This window comes from Thunnus thynnus, chromosome 7 (genome assembly GCF_963924715.1).
Source record: "Thunnus thynnus chromosome 7, fThuThy2.1, whole genome shotgun sequence".
In the NCBI taxonomy this organism is placed as follows: domain Eukaryota; kingdom Metazoa; phylum Chordata; class Actinopteri; order Scombriformes; family Scombridae; genus Thunnus; species Thunnus thynnus.
In genome coordinates, this window is record NC_089523.1 from 2,920,781 (window position 1) to 2,929,472 (window position 8,692).

The following is an 8,692-nucleotide window of genomic DNA, read 5'->3' on the forward strand; positions in this document are numbered from 1 at the left end:
AACCACAGCAGAATCAAAAGAACATAAATATATCTTAAAATAACATAAAATAACCTTTAGTATAGCAGAATTGTAGAATAGATTACAGGAAACATTCTTTATTAAGACCTTCAATTGATCATACTGTAGGTTTTTGGATTTACACCTGGTATTAATAAGCAATGTCGTTTTCTCAGTTCTGCTTGCATTGTGATCAGATCTCAATTTGCACTCAGGGGTGTTTGTGTTTCTTAAGACTGTGATTACACTTTACAGGTGTCATTTACACCTGGCTGAGATCTGATCTCTAGATGCAACTGGACTGATCCATGTGTTCTCTGTGCATTTACACCCTACAGTATTGACTGATTAATGTTACACCACATGGTTCCCAGCCCATACTGTATGGGCAAGAAAACCAAAATGTTCACATGGCAAATCATGATATCAAATTAAAAAAGATAACATTTTTCAAAATATCAAATGAGGGTTTGTAGTTGCCACACATATTCAACGAAAACAAAAATCTCATCATTTAAAATCCAACTCAACACATAGAATTACCTTCAGACATAAAAAAGGATTATTTTATACTGTACTTTTATCCAGATCACATGTTAATACCAGGTGTAAATGTGGTACAAGAGCAAATACAGTACAATGATATTTGTTTGCACAGCTCAACAAGAGGGAGATTTATCTTGTAACAGATGCATCCAAACACCCACTGACATCCAAATGAAAACAAATAGACAAAAAACACAATGCAGCACCAGAACCATAAGGCATGGCACACACGCATGCGCACACTGGCATCTAGTTAAATGAGGCATGTGATACACTGTAGTGGAATGTGTATGACAGTAAGACAGAGAGAATAATTGTGACTGCGAGATAGAGCAAATGATGTGCTGGAGGGAAGTAAACAATGCCAGTTCCTGTGATAGACTGCAGAACACTTTCCGTCTCATTGACTTTGAATAATTTTTCACATCAAATGAAAAGTAATTACATCACAACAACTCATGTTGGATGGTTTCCTCTCTGTCTTTCTGTTTGTCTTTGTGTGCGTGTGTGTGTATGTGTGTGTGTATGTGTGTGTACAAAGATGATGTTGGTCAGGGTCTCCATTGAGCTGTCCATGATGATGAGGCTAAAGGTGATATCAGGCTTTACTGTTTGGAGCAGGGTTTGGCATTGTGGCAAATTGAAGTGTAGTTCACACACTTACACACACACACACACACACACACACACACACACACATATATATACTTATATATACTGTATATGTTTTCCAGCTGGATGAATAATATAGGTTAAAATAACATTTAAAAGTTTCTTAAGGAGCCACAGTATTGAGGTGGAGGCAAAAATCTCAAGGCCAGAAATCTCCAAACCTGGACAAATAAAATTAAAACTATCAGAATGGAGAAATACTACTACAAGCAAGAGAAAAAAAAGGTTGAACCGACTCTTTAAATGAACAAATGGAAGGGTATAAAGAGGCCCAGGTGTATCTGAGGAACTACAAAGTTTCCATTTCCACGACCATCAAGTCAGGTGAAGAGAGGAGGAGAGCTGTCAACTGATCATCACCTGGTGATCACCTGGTGAGTTGGTTCAGGTGGTGGGGGAATCTGCCAAACAGACCTGGTAAACCCAAACGGTAGTGAGGGTGAACTGGGAATGAGGAGGAGGCCTTTCAGGTTTGGGTAGCCCACGGGTCTGCTGAAGCAGAGGATGGGTACCAGAGGGCCAACTGGTGGGAGGCTCTGTTCTATCCCCATTTTTGCCAGGTGATGAGAATTCTTCTAGTGCACCTTCTGGTTTCCAACGGCTGACTCTATCTTAATGGCCTTCCCTTCCTCAATACTCAGTGGTAGTTACAGTTTTGCTGTGTGATGTGATGACATAGGCAACCCCTTACAGCATCTGAAACTTGCATTTAATATCACCTCCTGAGCCATCTCAAGTAATTACAGTGATGATAATCTGAAAATAAACAGAATATGACTCATCAAACTACTGGATGGAGTCATTAACCAATCCATAAATCTCTAATGAGCATAATACAGTAGTATGAGGCACTGCAGATGAGACAATAAAGCCTCTTTTATATAGTAAAAGAGAGTGAATTTTGTGGTAAATTTACCTAATTATGGAAAAAAGTTTCTCATAAGCCGTGGCTACACACCCCTGATGTTAACACCTCTCCTCTGACATCTTTACTTTTATGTACTCTGCATTTATCTTTGTAAGACCATGTGACTTCCTGTCTAATCAGCATCATCCTGATTCAACCTTCATCAGATTTAACATCAGCCTGTTTCTTGGACAGATGAGTCCATCAGTCCGTGTGTTTTGATTTTGTTATCTTGACCTGTTACTTGTAGGTAGAGACCTACTAGGACAGCATAAATGAACACTGGCCCCTCTGAAACTGCTGTAATATGCCTACTCACAGAAATGACATGCTTATACGCAGTCATATTAGAAACTCCCATAGAAACCTGCTATCAATGCTGAAGTCAACTATAGCCAGCCATTGGTTTGTGCTGATGTTTCATTTCTTTTACTGGCTCATTAAGCTGGAATGGATAATGTTGGCACATCCCCAATTTGTATAGAAATGTCTATATAACCAACCTTTAATGTTGCTGTGTTTGTAAATCTATTCACCGGTGCCTATTTGATTAATTTTATGTATTCATTGTATTACCTTTTGGCAGTCACATTATAAATAACACAAAAAGGCAATTAATCTGTAGGCCTACTGCAGAGCATTGAAAAACATACATTTTGGTGAAGGTATAGAAAAAAAAATAAAGAAAAATGTTTTCACTGTCACAACATGGCTAGGGACTTGTTGGTGTGATCTAGTCTAGTCCAGAGTTACCCAAACAAAATGTTTACATGTGATTTGGTTGGGGCTCAGTTCCTCTGTGAGTCAAATAAACCAGAGCACATAAGCATAGTGCTATGCGTTGTGAGTCATAGTCTCTGCCATGGAAATTAGGTTTAGCTACTCAACTTCAGGCATGTTAATGTGTCTAATCCTTGGATTCTGGACCAATTTCAGGGTGAAATTACATAAAATCAACATAAAAATGGTCTACTGGTGGCATCTTCTGCTAATCCTGTTGTATTCATTATCAAAACCCTGTGGGATGCAGCTCGCTAACATACATTCCAAACATTTCTTCTAAACACAAAACTACAGAGCCAAATGTAACCCAGGCTATTTTCTGTTGCTACAAATAACAGATGTTACTTAAACGCCTCACAAACAAACTATTCTGACAGGTATGTGACCAAAACTCCGCTAGTTGAGAAGAGAGCTTTAGTAACTCCTGATGTAAGAATAAAACGAGTTGAAACCGAGTGAAGACGGCGATATTCCCAGAGAGAGAAACCTGCTAAACTACAGAGTAGCTGTTGAAAGAGAAGTTACCTGCGAGCGTTTCTCTCCAAATTAATGAATTATCCTGAGTTAGCTACTCCAATCTGGTTATCTGGTTAGCATTACGATTTTGTTCCAAAAGAGTTGAATAGTGTGTTATTTTACCTTTGAAAAACACAGTACAGCAAAAAACAGTAGTTTATGTTTGTGTAATGTGAAATGAATGTAGTCGATGGTAATGAGCTTTTTAACCACCCACCTGTGTCGGCTTAATTGCGGACTAGAAGCTAAGCTAAATGCAACGTGTAAATTAGCTGTTGTATTAGCTCTCGTGGTAAGTGAATATTCAGAAACATTATTATGTTATTATATATATTATTAAAATTATTGTTTGCATGGTCAGTTTGTCCCAATACAACATTATACAACACAGGAGTACTTGAACATCTGAGCCACACACTACTGGCTAAAGCTTAAAGGACTGTATACATGTGTACACTTTGTGTTGACCCACCAACCAATTTGTGCATTTTTTTCACAGTCCTATTACTGTGAAAACTAACTGCTGAATGTGTGAAGAGTAAATGCTTCAGAACATTATCTTTGGGTTGATTATGTATTGTGTGAATACTGCTTCATATGCCAGTGTGACTGTAGAATCCAAACTTATTTCCTTTGATAGATCATAAGGACGTTCTAGAATGCCAGTCATAACTGAGGACAGATGCACACTGAACTCCTGGCATTTTACTGTTTGCAGAGAAGCAGGCAACATGCTGTGAGAGCACCACATTTCAACCAGAAACTGGACTGAACTCAGTATGACAAGATCATATGTGTCTCTACACACACAAAAAGGAACATTTACAGTAAGTTGCAGGGTTCTTTTCTTTCTGATGTAGCAAAGTTATACTGTGACTTACAACCAAAGGTGAAAGGAGTTGTGAAATATCCAAATTCAGTTGTTCTTTCAGACATTTATAAGTAGCCTTGTGTTTTTTAAAATTGTATTTACAATGTAATTGTGTTTTTTTCAACATTTACATATGATATTAAACTTAAAGCCAATATTAAGGACAGACAGACAGGTTACTACTGAGATACTTGGCCTCACTTTAAAGTACAGATGAAACGGCATTTCAAGATTATCTAACTACTGTATTGTGATGTATTTCTGAGTGAAACAGGCCAGGACAGGTGGGACATAATGTTGGGAGGAATTAGATTTGAATTTTGAGAAGTGGGCATGTCATAATGAATCTTAGCTCTGTGCTGCTAAAAGTTGAAGTTTGATTGATGGATGTCATGATATTATTGGTTGAAATTGGTTGGTTCAAGCCTACGTAAGCACATGTCATATTTTGTTTTACAACATGTTTTGAATTTGATATAAGAATACAAAGAAATAGATTTTTTTTGGCATATATTGTTAAATAGGTGCATAATATGACCAGAAATGTGATCTAAAAGGATTAAAAAGGAATTTTTCATTTCATCTCTACTTTAATACATAATAGTCTGTTTAAAGAGGTTGAACAGAGTAACATTGTTTTTTCTGATCTTCTAATACACAGTGGTGGAAGAAGTACTGCGATCCTTTACTTAAGTAAAAGTACCAATACGGCAATGTAAAAATACTTATCCTACTACAGTAAAAGTACATAAGTATTATGAGCTTGATGTAGTTAAAGTATTGCAGTAAAAGTACATAAGTATCATGAGCTTGATTGCAGTAAAAGTACATAAGTATTATGAGCTTGATGTAGTTAAAGTATTGCAGTAAAAGTAGTGGTTTGGTCCCTCTGACTGCTATATTATTATATATGACATCATTAGATTATTAATAGTGAAGCATCAGTAGTATAACCAGTGGTTCCCAACAGTGAGTACAGATAGTGTACATGGCCTTACCATTTACTCAAGTACTGTACTTAAAGTACTTGAGTATTAAAATGTTATGTTTATATTTCTACTCACTTCTTAGGGGATCTGTGTTTTTCTCCACTACATTTGTCTGACAGCTACAGTTACAAGTTCCTTTACACACGAAGATGTTACAAACAGAGCACATGATCAGCCTAAAATATGTTATGCATTGATATATATTTAACTACAGTGCCCAACAGTATGTAGAATAGTTTGACCAGCTAAAATGCTGCTTCCACATTGATGAATCAATTATAATAATAAGATATTATAGTATACTACTGACAGGGGCCTATCCGGACAACAATGTACTTTTAATTTTGATACTAGTATACAAGTATCTTTTGCTGATACATCTAAACTTTTACTTGAGTAACATTTTGAATGCATAACCTTTACCTGTAATTGAGGATTTTGATAACATGGTATTGCCACTTTTACTTACATGGAAGACTGAATTCTTCTTCCACTACTGATAGTACCTTTACTGTTTAATGCTTAGGTAGGGATATATTAATGATTTAATTATAAACAGTAGTTATCATTTGTGCAAAATGAGTAACAAGAAACAACACTGTATGACAGGGGTCAGCAATAAGATTCAACCATGAGCCAGTTTTTTAAGGATTCTTTTATTGGGGGTGTTAACCGGTGCAGTGGTTTTGTTTATTTCTTTTAAGAATAAAATAGACACTGTTAAGGACTGTATCTAGGAGAAATAATGGCATCAGCATAGGCATAGGCTAAAGTTTTTAAATTAAAACAGTGTTGGAATTCACACATTAGACTTTCATTTCTGAAAGGCTTATTAGACTTAATTTCAGCACCATGCATTGTTCAAATGATAGGCCATGGCACAACTATAGCTTTAATGCCTCTCATGTGGGAGCAGTATTAGATTTAACAAGGCTATTTTACAAAAATTGTGATTTACAGGAGCCTTGTGTTTATTTTGTTATCTACAGTAGATCTGTGACAAATTATGCAAAAGTTTTGATGTAAGCTATGAAAGTCGAAACACCCTTCAGTGTGTATTAGAGTCTGCAGTATGCACCTAGTTTTCAGATGTATTTAATGATTTATTATACAGTGATTATTGATCCAAAACGTGAACTGCAGTGAGAACAATGGATATTTATCTGCACAGAAATATTATATATATTATAATATTATATAAGTATATACAGTACTGTGCAAAAGTTTTAGGCATCTTAGATGTTTAGATTCTTTGGAGGTGTGGTGATTGGTCCCAAATTTATTCATGACATGACAATGACCCGAAACATACAGCTAGAGTCATAAAGAACTATTTTCAGCAACAAGAGGAATGATGAGTCCTGCAACAGATTGTATGGTCTGGCCCCCACAGAGCCCTGATCTCAACATCATCAGCACCTGAGATGGCCTAAATAATAAATCCACAGAAGAACATTCTTTCTCCAGGATGGTTACAACAACCTACCTGCAAGCTACCATGAAAAACTGTGTAAAAGTGTACCGAGGAGAACTGCTGCTGTTTTAAAACAGCAAATATTGATTTCATTTAGGTTTCTGCTGTTTACTCAACTTTGTAAGAAGTTAATTGATAAATTAGAACATTTTATAGCAATATTTTTGTAAGCATTCTCACTTTACTTTTAGTGCCTAAAACTTTTGCACAGTACTGTAGTTGGTTACTGTGATTAGAGGTAACAGTAAATTATTAGCTATATATTGGCACTTTATTCATTACTGTTTACCATATGCTTTCTAATTTTGCTAAGATTATTAGTTACTGTGTGTGTTCTGAAAAAGTGCTAAGACAAACATTCAAATAATACAGGGACAAACTATTCTTTATTTCGCAGTGCAATTTCTAAAGTTGAATGTTTAAAGGACAGGTTCACAATTTTTCCAAGTGTCAGTCAGGTGTCCATATGAACAGTGAAAGAGATTTTGCTCTTGTTTGTACTGGCTATTAAAGGATTTCGCTGGTGATTTTTTTATATTTTTGTTATTTTCACCAAATCTCATGTGCAGAGCCAAACCAACAATGAACTTACACTACTGACAAGTATTGTGTGTGTATCAAAGCCTGATATATCATATCAGCCTGATGAAGCTTCGTATTAGCTTCAGATAAGCTTTTAAATACATTTTTGCACAGAAAGAGGACTGTGGATTTTGTCCCCCATCATTTACATTGTAAGTGCATTATGAAGGGATCCTCTGATGTTCAGTATGAACAGGAGGAATAATTACAAAAAAACCTATTTCAATGTTAATTTGGGATCCTGACTTTTGTCTGCAAGTTGAGAGTAAATATGTAACCTTGAGGGTGAAAAAAATATAACAAACCCAACTCTCTGTAACTGAGAAATTCATGTCTGTATCTTTGTAAACTCTGTTTCTTCTTGTCTTCCATTTTTCTAGAGAGAACAGAGGACTGGAATTTGAATTTTCAGATTTAGAAATGATTTGATGTATAATTTGATTTGAATTGGAGTTTCGTCACTGTCATTTGTGTGACTGTAACTTCAGTTTTTCTCGTCTCGTCCATTTGTTTTCTACAGAGAGGAGAGGACTGGAGACAGTGTGAAGTTTGAACACTCATGTTAAATTCAGATACAGTATACTTATGATATGGTCATATTTCATCTGATGACATATTGCTCATCTGTTCATCTGGTTTTTCATACTTTGAACATTGATCTCCATCGTCTGATTGCTCTTTCTTTGTTGTTTTTTTCTTTTTCTTTTTCAGAAAAATGAGAGGAGGTAGGAGTCAGAGAGGCAACATGAACTTTGAACTCTGTTTTTATACCTTTTCTACGTTCTTTTACGTTCAGAATTCATGTGTTCAGAAATATTTCAACTGCTTATTTTGTAACATTTTTAAGTTTGAACACTGATCTATATCGTCTGACTACTGTTTATTTGTTGTTTTCCCTTTTTTTTCAGAAAAATGAGAGGAGGTAGGAGTCCGAGAGGCAACATGAACTTTGAACTCTGTTTTAATACCTTTTCTACGTTCTTTTACGTTCAGAATTCATGTGTTCAGAAATATTTCAACTGCTTATTTTGTAACATTTTTAACTTTGAACACTGATCTATATCGTCTGACTACTGTTTATTTGTTGTTTTTTCCTTTTTTTTTTCAGAAAAATGAGAGGAGGTAGGAATCTGAGAGGCAACATGAACTTTGAACTCTATTTTTATACTTTTTCTACGTTCTTTTATTCTCAGAATTTATGTGTTCAGAAATATTTCAACTGCTTATTTTGTAACATTTTTAACTTTGAACACTGATCTCCATCTTCTGACTACTCTTTGTTTTGTTGTTGTTGTCTTTTTCTTTTTCAGAAAAAATGAGAGGTAGGAGTCCGAGAGGCAACATGAACTTTG

The 8,692-nt window shown here is 35.6% G+C and overlaps 1 long non-coding RNA gene across 1 annotated transcript; it reads left to right on the forward strand.

The window, feature by feature from the left end:
- The first annotated feature begins 3,343 nt into the window (after nucleotides 1–3,343).
- LOC137186690 (uncharacterized) lies at nucleotides 3,344–8,191 on the forward strand. Its single transcript, XR_010929072.1, has 3 exons — nucleotides 3,344–3,716; nucleotides 4,143–4,251; nucleotides 7,861–8,191. It is a non-coding gene; the product is annotated as an uncharacterized lncRNA (long non-coding RNA).
- Nucleotides 8,192–8,692: the final 501 nt, after the last annotated feature.